At 42.3% G+C, this 15775-nt stretch overlaps 1 protein-coding gene across 8 annotated transcripts in view; it reads left to right on the forward strand.

Annotated features, from left to right (window-relative positions):
• Positions 1–15775, forward strand: part of ATP5PO (ATP synthase peripheral stalk subunit OSCP) — a 1173690-nt gene that overhangs the window by 428757 nt on the left and 729158 nt on the right. Inside the window, exon 1 of one of the 8 annotated variants that reach the window (XM_050784669.1) lies at positions 6277–6280. The exons of the other annotated variants lie outside the window; for them this stretch is intronic. The gene's annotated coding sequence lies outside the window, so the exon portion shown is untranslated. Of the gene's footprint in view, positions 1–6276; positions 6281–15775 lie in introns of those variants that run through there. 8 annotated transcript variants of the gene reach the window in all.

The following is a 15775-nucleotide window of genomic DNA, read 5'->3' on the forward strand; positions in this document are numbered from 1 at the left end:
CACACACACATACACACACACAAAATCCAACCTCTTCTCTCTATCTCCATTATTACTGTGCCAGTCCAAGTCACCATCACCTCCTGTCCCCTAGATTATTGCCACCACCTCCTAACTAGTTCCTGGCCTTCAACAGTCTGCTCTCCACTCCATAGCCAGTTGATCCTCTTTGGACACCATGAATCAGACCATGCCACTTTTATGCTCAAAATCTTTCAAAGGTTTTCTGTCTCACATCAAGAAAAAGTCAAGTTGTTATGCATGAAGTATGAGGTCCTATAAAATCAGGCAATCCCAGTCTCTTTCTGGCCTACTAGACTTCTGCAGCCCCTAAAACACCAGCCTGATTGCTGTTCCTAGAACTCGTTGGGCCTCTGCCCAGGGTGCCCGCTATATTCTCATGGCTTACTCCCTTCCCTTGCTGCAGTCTCTGATTAGTTAATCCCAAGCACTCCATTTCATTTTTATAAAATGGCTGGAGTGCAGTGGCGTGATCTCAGCTCACAGAAACCTCCACCTCCCAGGTTCAAGTGATCCTCCTGCCTCAGCCTCCCAAGTATCTGGGACTACAGGTGTGCGGCACCACACCCAGCCAATTTTTGTATTTTCTTAGTAGAGATAGGGTTTCACCATATTGGCGAAGACTCGATCTCTTGACCTCGTGATCTGCCTGCTTCGGCCTCCCAAAGTACTGGGATTACAGGCATGAGCCACCATGCCTGGCCCAAGCATTCCATTGTAAAACACAACCCCTACTCTTTGGCATCCTTCTCTGCCTTATTTTCCCCCATAGCAGTCATCTTCATCTGACACATAATACATTCTAGTTGTTATCTGTCTGCCCCACCTCACCCCACTAGGATGGTGATTCTGTGAAAGCAGGGGTTTTTGTTTGTCATTGCCTAGAATAGACCAGGCACAGAGTAGAGCTGCATAAATATTTCCTGAATGAGTGAATGCACACATGCATTCAAATACATATGCACCAACCCAAATTAGTTTTGGAAAATACTTTTCTCAGTTTTATACTTTGGGGGGCAAGCTAATGTCGCAAGACATGCTAGTCACAGAAATTCTTATCTACTGACTTTGCTAAAAGAATACTTTGGCAAGTTCTTTTAATTATTAGCAAGGGCCCAGTTAGTTCATATAAAGGAACACAAAGGAAATACCAAATAAATAGACTTGTGAAGGTCGCTATGAAGTCACTTAGAGACTTGCACATTGTTAACCTGGCCTCCAACACCAGATTAGCTGTTTAAATACCAGGGAGGGTTAAACAGAGGTGACAAATTGAGAGATGGATGGCAAGAAATGAAAGTGTTGATAATTAAGTAACCTTTTTTTTTTTTTTTGAGACGGAGTCTCGCTCTGTCCCCCAGGCTGGAGTGCAGTGGCGCGATCTCGGCTCACTGCAAGCTCTGTCTCCCGGGTTCACGCCATTCTCCAGCATCAGCGTCCGGACTAGCTAGGACTACAGGTGCCCGCCACAGCACCTGGCTAATTTTTTGTATGTTTTAGTAGAGACGGGGTTTCACCGTGGTCTCGATCTCCTGACCTTGTGATCCGCCCGCCTCGGCCTCCCAAAGTGCTGGGATTACAGGCGTGAGCCACCGCGCCCGGCAATTAAATAACTTTTAATACATTATAAGGAATCATGAAGCAGGTAAACTCTGGGATTACAAAGAAACCTTAAGGGCTTTATAAACAATGTAAGGGTTTGTTGCTTTTGTTGCTTTTCCAGAAGGAATGGCCTCATTTCCACAGAAATCTGTTCTTTCTCTAGCAGGTATCTGCTCCTTTCAGAAGAGCCCTTGGGATTATAATGTATCTGTAACATTTAGATCATAGGATACACTTAGAGCTCACTAAAGTTTCTGCTTGCCTGGAATTCTTCTCAAACAGTTGCACTCACTTACCTACAAGTGGCCCCAAACCCGCTTCTTAATCTGGCTGGCTTTCCTCAGTTACTTGGCAAGGTACATTTCAGTCAAAAGAAGAGTGTCACTGCAGAATAGGTTATCCTAGGAGGCAGGGATTTCAAAGCCTGCTAGTCAGTAGATCCTGAAGCATGTACACATCATCTTGCAAGTCAGTTAAGAACATTGCATGGAACCGACACAAATGACAATCATGGTGAAATGGGTGGTTCTTGGGTTAAATGGTCTGATTTAAATCCCTGTCCTATCTTGTAGTGACTGTATGATCTTGATTCAGTTTTTCATCTGGAACAGTGAGGATTATAAAAGGAACACTGTCATTGTGAGTTGTTTTATTGATACATATTTGTACATATTTATGCAGTACATATGATGTTTTGTTACATGCATAGAATGTGTAATGATCAAGTCAGGGTATTTAAGGTATCCATTACCTAAAGTATTTATCATTTCTATGTGTTGGGACCAGTTCAGGTCCTCTCTCTTTGTTATTTTGAAATAGACAATATATTGTTGTTAACTATAGTCACCCTACTCTACTATCACATATTAGAGCTTATTCCTTCTATCTAACTGTATGTTTGTACCAATTAGCCTACTTCTCTTCATTGTCCTATCCATCCACAGTCCCTCTGCAGCCTCTGGTATCTATCATTCTACTCTCTACCTCCGTGAGACCAACCATTTTAGCTCCCACATGGAAGTGAGAACATACAACATTTTGACCTTAACATAATGACCTTCATAATGACCTTCAGTTCCATCCACGTTGCTGTGAATGACATAATTTCATTCTTTTTATAGCCACATAATATTCCATTGTGTATGTGTGTGTGTGTGTGTATATATATATATATATATATCACACTTGCTTTATCCATTCTTCTGTTGATGGACACTTAGATTGATTCCATATCTTGGCTACTGTAAATAGTGCCACCATAAACATGGGGGTGCAGGTATCACTTTGATATACTGATTTCTTTTCCTTTGGATAAATAACCAATTAGTGAGATTGTTGGGTCATATAGTAGTTCTATTATTAGTTTTTTGGTAAATCCCTTTCTGTTTTCCATAGTGGCTGTACTAATTTACATTCTCACCAACAGTGCCCTTTTCACCGCATCTTTATCAGCATCTGATTTTTTTGTCTTTTTAATAGCCATTTTAACTGAAGTAAGATGGTATCTCATTGTCATTTTGATATGCATTTTCCTGATGATTACTGATGTTGAGCATTTCTTCATATACCTGTTGGCCATTTGTATGTCTTCTTTTGAGAAATGTCTATTCATGTCCTTTGCCCATTTTTTAAATTGTATTATTTGGTTTTTTACTGTTGGGTTGTTTGAGTTCCCTGTGTATTCCGGATATTAATCCCTTACCAAATGATAGTTTGCAAATATTTTCTCTGATTTGACAGAATGTCTTTTCACCCTGTTGATTATTCCCCTTGCTGTACAGAAACTTTTTAGTTTAATATAGCCAATTTGCCTTTGGTTTTGTTGTTTATGCTTTTGAGTTCTTAGCCAGTTTAAATCCAGTGTTTCTTAGCTAATTTTCTGTCTAGATGATCTGTATAATGCTGAGAGTGGGGTGTTGCAGTCTGCAACTATTACTGTACCGAAGTCTCTCTCTCTCTTTAGATCTCATAATATTTGCTTTATATATGTGGGTTTTCTGGTGTTAGTACATGTATGTTTATAATTGTTATATCCTTTTGCTGAATTTATCCCTTTATCATTATGTAACAACTTTCTTCATCTCTTTTTACATTTTTGACTTGAAGTCTGTTTTATCTGATATAAGTATAGCTACTCCTGCTTGATTTTGGTTTCTGTTTGCATGGAATATCTTTTTCCATCACATTACTTTCAGTCTATTTGTGTTTTTACAGGTGAGATGAGTTTCTTGTAGGCAACATATAGTTGGCTTGTGCTTGTTTTTTAATTTATTCAGCCAGTCTGTATCTGTAATCCACTTACATCTAATATTATTATTGATATGTGAGGGCTTATTCCTGTCATTTTATTAATTGATTTCTGGTTGTCGTGTATATACTTTGTTCCTTTCTTTATCTCTCATTTTTCATCATTGTGGTTTGGTGGTGTTCTGTAGTGGTAACATTCGAGTCCTTTTTCTTCCCATTTGTGTATCTGCTCTATCAGCGGGTTCTATACTTTCATGTGTTTTCATGATGGTAGATATTATCTTTTCATTTCCAGGTATAGGGCTCCCTGAAGCATTTCTTGTAGGGCCAGTTTAGTGGTGATGAATTCCCTCAGCTTTTGCTTGTCTGGGAAAGACTTTATTTCTCCTTCATTTATGAAGGATAACTTTGGCAGATTGGGTTGTTTGTTTGCTATCAGCACTTGGAATATAGCGTCTCATTCTCTCCTGGCGCATAAAGTTTCTACTGACAAATACACTGTTAGTCTAAGGGGAATTCCCTTATAAGTAACTTTATACATTTTTCTTGATGGTTTTAGAATTCCGTCTTTGTCTTTGCCTTTTAACAGTTTGATGATAATGTGCCATGAAGACCTTTTTGAATTGTATCTATTTGGTAATCTCTGAGCTTTCTGTATCTGGATGTCTAATTCTCTTGAATTTTTCAGCTATAATTTCATTAAATATATTTTCTATCCCTTTCATTGTCTCACTGCCTTCTGGGACACCAAACATTTTAATATTTCATCACTTCATGGTGTCCCATATGTCACATAGGCTTTGTTTATTCTTTCTTATTCTGAGTTATTTCAAAACAATTGTTTTCAAGTTCTAAAATTATTTCTGTTTCATCTAGTCTATTCTCGAAGTTTTGATTGTATTTTATATTTCGTTCAGTAAATTCTTCAGTTCCAGAATTTCTGTTTGGTTCTTTTTCATGATATCTATCTCTTTGATAAATTTCTTGCTCATATTCTGAGTTGGTTGTTTTTTTTTTTTTTTCCATTTCCTTGCATTGTTTTTCTGTGTTCTCCTGTATCTTACAGAGCTTCTTTAATATCACTATTTTGAACTCTTCCTCTGGGATTTCATATATTTCTTTTTCATTGCAATCTGTTGCTGGAGTATTAATGTCTTCCTCTGGAGTTACCATATTTTCTTGTTTTTTCCATGTTTCTTGTGTCCTTACATTGATAGCTGCACATCTGGTGTAACAGTTGCTTCTTTCAATTTTTCGAACTTGCTATGATAGGAGAGGACCTTTTTACTAAAGATATGTCTGTGGTATTGGTTGAGTAGCACACAGCACTTTGGCCTTGATTCTTGGTGTATGCAGTGGTATGCGCTCCATATGATTTCTTCAGTTGTAAACAGAATCCATGCCATCTGATTTTCTCAGTGGCTTAGACTGTGGTGTTAGTAAAGGCTATGGTGAAGTGTTTTGCTGGGGACAGGAACTTCAAATGAGCCAGTCCTTTGGCACCAGTGCATTGATGACAGCAGTGGACTGAGCATGCTTGTCCTTGGGCCTCAGGGCAGGGTACACTAGCACTGGTGTTAGCAAGTCCAGGTGAACCAATTCTTGAGCCTCTAGGAGGCTTGCTTGGGTGACAGAAGTGGCAGTGGTAGGCCAGGTAGGTGGACAGATCCTCAGGTTCCTGAGCAGTGGGCATGGTGTGGGCAGTGGCAGTAGCAGTGGTGGGACAATCTGGCTCTCACATGGTCTGTACTGGTGTTGGTAGTGGCTGGGACAGACTGGGTAAGCCAGTCCCCAGGCTTGCAGGTGGCATGTGCGAGTGAGTGCCACTGTAGTGGTGGCAGCAGGTTGGGTCAGCCCATCCTCAGAACCCCAGGAGGAATGCTTAGGTGCCAATGATGGGGCAGGGCACTCTCCAGGGGCAGGGCGCTCTCCAGTCTCCAGGTCCCCAGGCAGCATGCTCAGACACTGGGGAGGGAGGACAGAGCTGGGCTGCATATAAGCACTGGCTGTGTTAGGCAGAGATAAAGTGATTTCCAGGCCCTTGGAGAAATACTCAGGTTAAGGTGGCAGCAGCTGCACTGCAGCCCTGCTGCTTTCAGTGGCAGCATCTTTAAACAAGTGGCTGGGGAGCATGGTTTTCAGCCCTGGGTGAAGCTGCGTAGCCTTTTTGCGGGCACTTGTAAATGCATAGGAGCCCTGCTTCTGGGGGTGGCAGGATCACTACCAATGGCCCGTTCTTTGGCTCTAGTGGCAGCAGCCGGCAGTGGCACTTGGCTACGAGGAGGGGATGTTATTGGGGCTCCAGGGATGTGGAGATGCAGGAGCTGTTGGGACCCAGGGCAGGATGCACTCTGGTGGAGGCTAGACTCTCAAAATAGCACTTTGCTGTAGCTGTTTAGGACTCAGGGGGTGCGTAGTACCCAGTGCGAGCTTCCTCTCTGGAGCAATGCTGTGCCAGTGCATGGTCTTTAGTTAGCTGCTCATGCTAATCTCAGAGCCGGCATGGACTGAGGGGCTTTCCCATGGGTAGAACTGCAGGGATCTGCAGTGGAAATGTAGGCTGCTGGGGGTCACTCACTTATCCTTTCCCTGCATTGGGGAGCCTCTCCAGGATCCTGGCCAATCAAAACTGAGCTATCTGTCTTACTTTTCTCTTCCTCCTTACCTTAGATGTTTCCTGTCACTTCTCTGTTGAATTCCAGCATTCTCTCTTAGGTGATCTATTTAAAATATGACTAACTGCTTGCTATTTTGGTCCTAGTTTGTGGAGGGAGTGAGTACCAGATGCCTCTCATGAGCCATCTTGAAGCTCCTCTTCTGTGAGTTTTAAATTGGATATAACATATGTATCAAACTTAGCACAGCATTTGTTATTGCTAACGTTATGACCCCTCAGCTTAGCAGCTGAGGCTATAACTTTATTCTAAACTCATTCTAACCTGCTATCTGGTTTCTTAATCCAGAATACATTAGAAACAGCAAGATAGAGGGGCTGAAACAGTTGTCTTCATAAAAACAAAATGCTTAAATTGAAAGCAAAAATAGTGTTTGAAGTCTTAAGTTTTAGTTATGAATAAGGTTTATTTTTTCATTTCAAATGAACAAAAAAATGACTTATTGATTGAAAGAAAGAAAAAAGGAAGTGAGAAAGAAAAAGAGGGAGGGGAAAAGGGAGGGAAGAAAAGAAAAAGCCTGATATGCCTGACATGTAGTCGATAACAATGAAGGAAAATTTCAAAAGTAAATTGATGATTGTGCATGTTGGGGAAAAACAACATAGATATTTGCTTTTATTTTATTATATTAATGAATTGCCATCATATTATTGGGACAAAACCCCAAAATGTGAATACTTCAAGTAGAATAACTTAATTTAAATAAACTACATATAACTATTTATTATATAATTATTCATCTTGCAAAAAACAGACATTGTATGTCAATTAGAAATTTACATTGGGTGTGGTGGCTTACACCTGTAATCCCAGCACTTTGAGAGGACAAGGTGGGTGGATCACTTGAGGTCAGGGGTTCGAGACCAGCCTGGCCAACATGGTGAAACCCCGTCTCTACTAAAAATACAAAAATTAGTCAGGCATAGTGGTGCACGCCTGTAACCCCAGCTACTTAGGAGGCTGAAGCAGGAGATCACTTGAACCCGGGAGGGGGAGTTTGCAGTGAGCCGAGATCATGCCATTGCACTCCAGCCTGGGCGACAGAGTGAAAACTCCATCTGGAAGGAAGGAAGGAAGGAAGGAAGGAAGGAAGGAAGGAAGGAAGGAAGGAAGGAAGGAAGGGGGAAAGAAAGAAAGAAAGAAAGAAAGAAAGAAAGAAAGAAAGAAAGAAAGAAAGAAAGAAAGAAAGAAAGAAAGAAAGAAAGAGAAATTTACATAGTATGTTTCTTCTCTTCATATTCCCTTTTCTGCAGTTTAAATTAGGATTTTAGTTATTTTTCATTTCTCTGTTTCAGGTGTGATTGCCAAAAACAAGATTAAAGTGTTTTTTACTTTTAAAGTTGGTTTCTAGGGGAATGGCAGGAAGCTGAATCCTTGTTAATGGAGTCCAACAGAAGAAAAGGCAATGAATAGATGCAAAGACAGGAGAAAGTGAACCAGAAGGAGCAGCTGTGCATCCCAGTGCTGGGATTGTTCCCAGATCCCTTGTCCCCAGAGGTAGCACTTGAACTTTCATCCTTCACCTGCCAACCAGATGTGGTCTGCCAGACAAGCTCATGCCATCCGTATTGCAAGTCCTCAGTAAATATTCGCATTCTCTTAGAGTATTAAATCTTCAAAGACTTGGAAGATCGTTCTGTCTAGCTCCCTCTTGTAAATAAAATGTCTTGCATTTTACCTCTATAAAGAGGGCTCTTTACACACCAGATCTTATTTTAAGTGATTTAACACTCTTCACAACCCTGGGAGGTAGTTGTCCTGGAGTAGGGACAGGGGTTGCCACAGAATGAAATGACAGAAGTTGAACTGGATTAAATTACAAACGAATTGTGAAAAACTGGCTCTTTAATACAACATGTTCTAACATGTTTCCCACAAGGGCAGCTTGATCACTTTCAGGCCTTGAGTAAAATAACAATCATAGTAATAACTCCTCGTAGTCACGAAGTAAGACTTTGTGCTCCACTTCCATGTAGAACTGTATTTTGGGAAGCCACCTGCCTCTCTGTGCCACGGTACCATCCAGCAGGCTCACCCCTGCCCCTTCCAGCCTCCCAAACAACGGGGCTAAGTTTTGTTCTTTTGAATAGGCTTCAAAGTGCAGTGGCATGATTCGGCTCACTGCAACCTCTGCCTCCCAGGATCAAACAATTCTCCTGCCTCAGCCTCCTGAGTTGCTGGGATTACAGGCACCCACCACCACACCTGGCTAATTTTTTGTATTTTTAGTAGACATGGGGTTTCCTTATGTTGGCCAGGCTGGTCTCAAACTGCTGACTTCAAGTCATCTGCCCACCTCGGACTCCCAAAGTGCTGGGATTACAGGCATAAGTCACTGCACCTAACCCCTCATTGGACTTTATTGTCTACACACCAGCTAAAGGAATGAGTTGGATTCACCTTTGTCAATGGTGGGGTCCAAGTTTCAGCTCTGGCCTGGTCCACCTTCATCTGTGGCCTGGACCACTGCAATAGCATCTTAGCTCTTCTCCCTGCTCCATGCTTGTCTCTAGGGTCTGTTCTCAACCCAGCAACCTGAGCTGTCCTAATAATAGGATGGATAACGGATAATGTCCCTGCTCTGCTGAAATCCTCCAATGGCTTCAATTTACACTTAGAACCAAATCTGAAAATCTCCAGGGGCTCTGAAAGTCTCTGTTACTGGGCATCATCACCCCTCCCCTCTTTGACCTCTGTCTCCTGGGTTATTTTTCCCCATCATGTGCTGCACTCGATCTGAACCAGCCCCTGCCTGGAGTGCTCTACCCCTGTCTCTGCAGAACTCACGTTATGACTTCACCTAGCTCCCCTGCTGAGGTCACCTCCTCAAGGCTGCCCTCCCTGATGTACTATGTGAAGCACTCCCCTCGCTCTCCATCCTCTCATCCTGCTCCGGGTTCTATTTGTTGACTGTCTCACTCACAAGACAGGAAGCTCCAGGATGGCAGGGAACCTGGCTTTTGTTCACTGCTGTCTCCTCAGCACCTGAGTCAGTGCTGGGCAAATAGGAAGCTCTCAATGATCATCTGCTATGTGAATGAATAATATTTTGAATGAGTTGACTTGATTATCTGTCTAAACTGACCAGATGTTTTAGGATTGTTTGCACAGCCAATGCAATTTCTTAGCCAGCCATCACATATGTATTTACTGGCAAGTTTTTCTGTAATTCACACCTAGGTGGAGGTGAGCTAGAAACTTAGCTTGTGAACTATCTATAAAGTCAAGAATTAAATGCGACCACCTCATTTTTCTTTCCAAGGACTCATTTGTGTATCTTCCTCTTGGGTCTCCCCTCTTTTGATTTGCCTGAATCCCAGGAGTTTCCTCAGGGAGAACCTGCTCTGTTTTCCCACCTCCACCCAATGCTGATGCTCAAAACTGGGGACACTTCTCCCCTCGAAAGAGAGACCTGCTCTCAGTCCCACAGAGCCACAGAGGCTAAAACTTAGAGGGGAGATGACTCTTTCTTTGACTCCAGATTCCCTCCAGGTGTCCCCCACACCATAGTTCTCATGGAATCCTTCCATGGGTTTATACACACAGCCTTTCCTGGGGCCCAAGTTGGCCCCAAGAATCTGACATTTGGGCACAGTCCAGCAGCACCGCGCCCCATTGCCAGTCCTAGATGTGGGCTAGCTTCTCTTTAACCCTCAGAACAAAAGCATTCCTATTCTATCCTGACCCAGTGCCCTAGGGCAATCCCATTTTTGTGCCTATCTCTCAGTGAGCCCAAAATAGCCTCAGAAGAGGGCCAACCAGCCCTTCCTCTGCTGAGTTGTAGATGGCAGCTCCTTTCACCAAAGGAAAAAACAGAAAGAAATACTTGCTTACCATCCAGCATAACACCTCTTTGGAAGGTTCTTAACTACATTTGTAAATAAAAAACAGCTTTTTAAACAACTCCACTTTTTATTTAAGACCTTGAGTTTCACAGACGACACTTGTGGCATTTATTAACAATCTCTTATTAACATATGGGACTGCCTTTATACAGAATTTTGAGATAAACCAAGGAGCCAGTGGTGACTCATGCCTGTAATCCCAGCACTTTGGGAGGCCAAGGCCAAGGATTGCTGGAGCCCAGGAGGTCGAGACCAGCCTGGTTAACATGGCAAAACCTCATCTCTAAAAAACGTACAAAAATTAGCTGGACTTGGTGACAGACACTTGTAGTCTCAGCTACTCAGGAGGCTGAGGTGGGAGGATCACCTGAACCTGGGAAGTGGAGGTTGCAGTGAGCCAAGATTGTACCACTGCACTCCAGCCTGGAAGACAGAGCAAGATCTGTCTCTCACACACACAAAGAAAAGATAAGTTGAGGGCAGACCAGCACTTTCTTCTCCCTCTTTTCTTTGTTTTCAGTCTCTGGGTGTCTTTGGATGAGTCTCTTAACACCTCTAATCCTTGTTTTCCCAACCTGTAGTGTTGGAAAGTGATCTCTTCCCTACACACCTGACAAGTTTATTTGGGACCAAATAAGAATCTGTGTGAACAAAATTCTTACACTGTGAACACACAAAGGTAAGATATTTTTCATTAGATTTTTAGTGCTCCAAGGCAATGGTGCCCAAACAGCTGTGCATCAGAATTGATAGGAAAGTGTGTCTGAATGAAAGGTTCCTAGGCCTTATTTTCAGAAATGATTTATCCTGTTGCTCAGATGCAGGACCCTGTTGTCTGTTCTGAAGATTCTGTAGGTTCTGTAGTAATGCCTCCTGTTCTTTCAGGTTTGGGAATACCATTCTATGGACCAAACATTTATACCTTCAAGTGAACCTGAGTCAGTGAGCAACCACCCCGAAAAGTATTTGTACTTTAAATCCTATCTCTATTTGAGAAATAAAAGCTTTGCACTCACTAAAAATTTTAAGGCATCTAAGACCAAGTGGGAAATCTATTTTTCTTGTAGAGAATCTTTGACAATTATTTGAAGTTACCCCATGTGAGAGCTCTGGTGAGTGAATGTAATTTAGGTACATTCTGGCCATATGGAACTTGGTAGGTCTAAAAGCAAGTTGGGCACATGATAGGAAGTGAGGAAGGTCCTAGATTTTTTTGTGGAGTGAGAAAATGGGAGATGAGATATACTTCAAAATAACCATGTTTTGTTAAGGTTTGATTTTTTTGGATGTATTTATTTATCCTTATAAGTGGTTTTAAGGCATTGCTAGTCTGTAACTCTCTGGTGCGTGTATATTCATTACACCTGAAAAAATCCTGTTGGGTGAGTGCAGAAGCATTTAGCATACATAAAACTCAGAAGTCGTTTTATAAGCTGTCTTCAAACAAGGAAGTTGAATTTTCCCAGAATCAAATTGGCTCACATTTCAAGAGAAACTCAGAACTCACAAAATACCCATTGCATTTTTTTCTATGCCTAGCTAAACTCTTTTTATTTTTTTCACTTTTGCTTTAAGTGAGTATACACTGCTATAAATTCAGGTGGCAGGTCTCCTCAGTAGAGATAAGATTGGACGTTTCACCTATCAGAGGACTTTGGGGGCTTTGTTCAAGTTCTCTTTCATCAGATTTGAAGGCGTAATTGTTAGACTGTTGTAAACTGAGAAGTTTCTGGAGTCACAGAAACAAGGGAGACTATGTAGCTGCTTGAAATAGGTGGGTATGCACTAATCCACAGATGGGAGTCTGCAGAGAAAAGAATTCTGTGTCAGTAGAATGGGAGTCAGCAAAAAGGAGTCCCCCTGCTTCCCTCTAAAGTTGTAGCAACAAAATGAGCTGGATCATCTAATTCTAAGGTGGCATGATCAAAGTCCTCAAAAGATACATAAACAGAATTCAAGAAGTTCATACGGAAAAATCATATTTTTATGTTTACCAACCTCTAACTGAAATTTAGCATTTTCTTTCTTTATGAATATAGGAAACAAGTGGTAATAATAATAATTGTACTTGTGACTTTGTCCCCAAGAAGAATCACAGATTTTTTATAACTTATTACAGATGTGAGTTATCTCAAAATATTATTTACACTCATCACTATTGGAAATTTCTGTAGTTATTAGACCCATCTCTTGATTTTATTTATTATAATAATAAACACCTTATATGTCTGTATCACACATTTCTTAACATTTGATAATTATATATCAATATAATTGGCTTCCCTTGACATCCTATACATTTTGGTTTTTGCATTGAAAACATTATTCAAAGAAAGGGTTCCCCAGACTAGCAAACGGTCCGTAAATCAGAAGAAGTTAAGAATGCTTAAACTAGAATTTGTTTCTCAGTGGTACATTATGTGAAACCTACATTTCTCTTCAGAAGACTGCAGATTACACAAGTGAACTGATTTGTCAAAAATAAGACAATTAATGAAAACAACCTAAAAGCCTTAGAACAGGGGAAAGGTAAATAGATGTTTCAGCATTAGAAAGGAATAAGCTACAGATACTCGCAACAAGACAGATGAACTACAAGCGCATTTATGAAAAGTAGAAAAAGCCAAACTCAAAAGGCTGCATACCATATGATTCCACTTATAAGACACTATTTCCAAGTCGAAACCATCATTGGTTGGCTGAGGGTAGAAAGCAGGGAACAAGGATTGCCAACAAAGAGGGACAGGGGACTTTGGGGGCTTATAAAATGTTTGTGTTTCAATATATGTAAATTGTACCTTAAAATGCTCTAAATGTAATCCATATGCTAGTTACCTGAATATTCCTCATCTTCTAGCTCTCTCTTGGTCTCACCTGGTTCCCTCTGCTCTAACCACCTGCGTCTGCCCCATCTCAACCCCACCTCCACTGTTACTCTCTTCGCTCCTCCTTGCCCAGGTGAATGCAGCCTCTTTTCTGTGGTTTTTCTAACATACCACCTCCCAGAAGACAGTTGGGCATAGTTAGTACATAATTTATAGCCAAACCCATACACTTTTGAGCATTAAAGTGATTACTCTGGGGCCACAGGTGCAGACCATGAGGCTATCCCGGAAAACTAGGATCCACAGCTCCTTGCTATGGGAGATGCTCACTCAAGGTTTAGGGCCAGTGATGGGCAGCGGGTCGGGGGCTGGTCCCTGCCCACGTCATCCTGAATCCTCTCTCAGCTTGCCCACTCGCAACCCCCAAATCCCTCTTCATTTGTTGTGCAAAGCAAGTTATCAACCCTCTCTCTGCTTCATTCCTCACCCTGTTCCAAAGTCCAAAAGCCCAACAGGGGGCTCATACCAGTCAGTTATCTCCCGTGGTATGATTCTGCTGTCTGCTCTTGAACCCCCAGAGACAGTAGCAGTCATAGCTAGTGGGTCATGATTATTTAATAAGCTGAGCTCTTCCTGTGGATTATATGACACCTGCCTTTTAGGCCTCTGTGAGGTAATTAAAATCACTATGCCCATTTTACAGATAAGCAGATGGAGGTTCTGCAGCATCAAATAATTCTGGAAAGCAGCAGAGCTAGGAGATCAACCCAGGTGTCTGAGACAGCAGGTGACCAGCAGAACACTTACATCAGGCCAACATTGCCCTTGCCTTGTTCGGGGCACAGAGCACAGGTTTGCACGGAGCCAGTGCTTGCCGTCTGCCTGCCCCACCTCCACCGGCATGATTGCATTGTTTAAACAACCAAAGGAACTCAACAGCTGCCAGATAGCCCAGCGGTTTCCATTGTATTTGGAGCTGTGTGAGCTCAAATGATCGGTGAAGAGATTTGCCCAAATGTGAGCTCATGAACTCCGGCTCAAGAACCAGGAGAATGTCTCCTCCACTCATGATAATCTTGTTCAGAATTGTGAAGTTGCTCCCCCTCAAGGCATTAAAACTTAGACTTGACACCACACCAGTAATTTCTCTGTGACTCCAGATGTGTGAATGCAAGCTGAAAATGTAAATGGAGAATTCAGGTATTAGTCTAACTATTCCGTGGCTGAATATGGAGAGTTAGAAATGCCTCCCGGGCAGATTTAACTTTTTCATTTCATCCAAATGCTTAAGAGTAAGGCAAAAACACCATGGCTTTATATAGCTGATGTTCCCTTCTTTTATTTCTTTTCTTTTTCTTTTTCTTTTTTTTTTTTTTTTTTTTTTTTGAGACGGAGTCTCGCTGTGTCCCCCAGGCTGGAGTGCAGGGGCGCGATCTCAGCTCACTGCAAGCTCCGCCTCCCGGGTTCACGCCATTCTCCTGCCTCAGCCTCCTGAGTAGCTGGGACTATAGGCACCCGCCACCACGCCCGGCTAATTTTTTGTATTTTCAGTAGAAATGGCATTTCACCATGTTAGCCAGGATGGTCTTGATCTCCTGACCTTGTGATCGGCCTGCCTTGGCCTCCCAAAGTGCTGGGATTACAGGCGTGAGCCACCGCGCCCGGCCCTGTTCCCTTCATTTTTAATGAATTTGTTGACAAGCTGGAGGGTAGGTACTTGAAATGTGTTTTTTTCATAGAAGTGAGATTGATAATTGGTGACTAGAGACGTTCATTCATGTGAGTCCTGGGAAGAGAGGGCCGAAAGGGAAGGATGGAAAAAAGAGAGTTTCATTCTCCTTTCTTGGACCCAAAATCAATCTACATAAACATTTTTAAAATGAGCGAGTCTCTGGAATCTTCTCACCCACTTCTCTGAGGGCGTAATGTTATGCTTGAGAAATGCAGGCTCTTGGTTCCTCTTACACACGAGGAACTCCCAATCTGCCCTGTCTCCCTCCCTTCATCATCACGATCACCTGCCATCCCTCCTGAAGTCAAAACTCTTATCCTGTTGCCGAGTGTAAGTTCTATAAAGTGTTTTGAAACTAGAACAGCCAACTCTTTTATGGTGCTGACGATATGCCAGGCACTGCTATAAGCACGTAACATACATTAACTCATACGATTAATATATGATTAATAGCATTGAGATAAATGCTAACAATGTAAAGATGTGGGATAGAGAGGGTAAGCAATTTGCCCAAGGGTACGCAGTCAGGAAGCGGCAGAGCCCCACAGTGCATGGTGTACCCAGACAGCCTGGCTCCAGTGTCTGTGAACCTGACCTTCCTAAGGCTGGGGAAACATGTGCCTGGTTGCAAGCATTATGCCATGTGTGCATGCATTTAGCAGTCACGCACTGGGACCTGGGGCCAGGGACACAGGGGTCACAAGGCCATCTGGCCTGTGTCCTTGTGCAGCCACTTTCCTGGGGGGCTTCAGACAATTAGACAAACAATGACAACATGAGGAAGTAAATGTTCTGCATATCTAGGAGTATTTAGAAGGAGTGCCCAAC

Source organism: Macaca thibetana, chromosome 3, assembly GCF_024542745.1.
Source record: "Macaca thibetana thibetana isolate TM-01 chromosome 3, ASM2454274v1, whole genome shotgun sequence".
NCBI lineage: Eukaryota > Metazoa > Chordata > Mammalia > Primates > Cercopithecidae > Macaca > Macaca thibetana.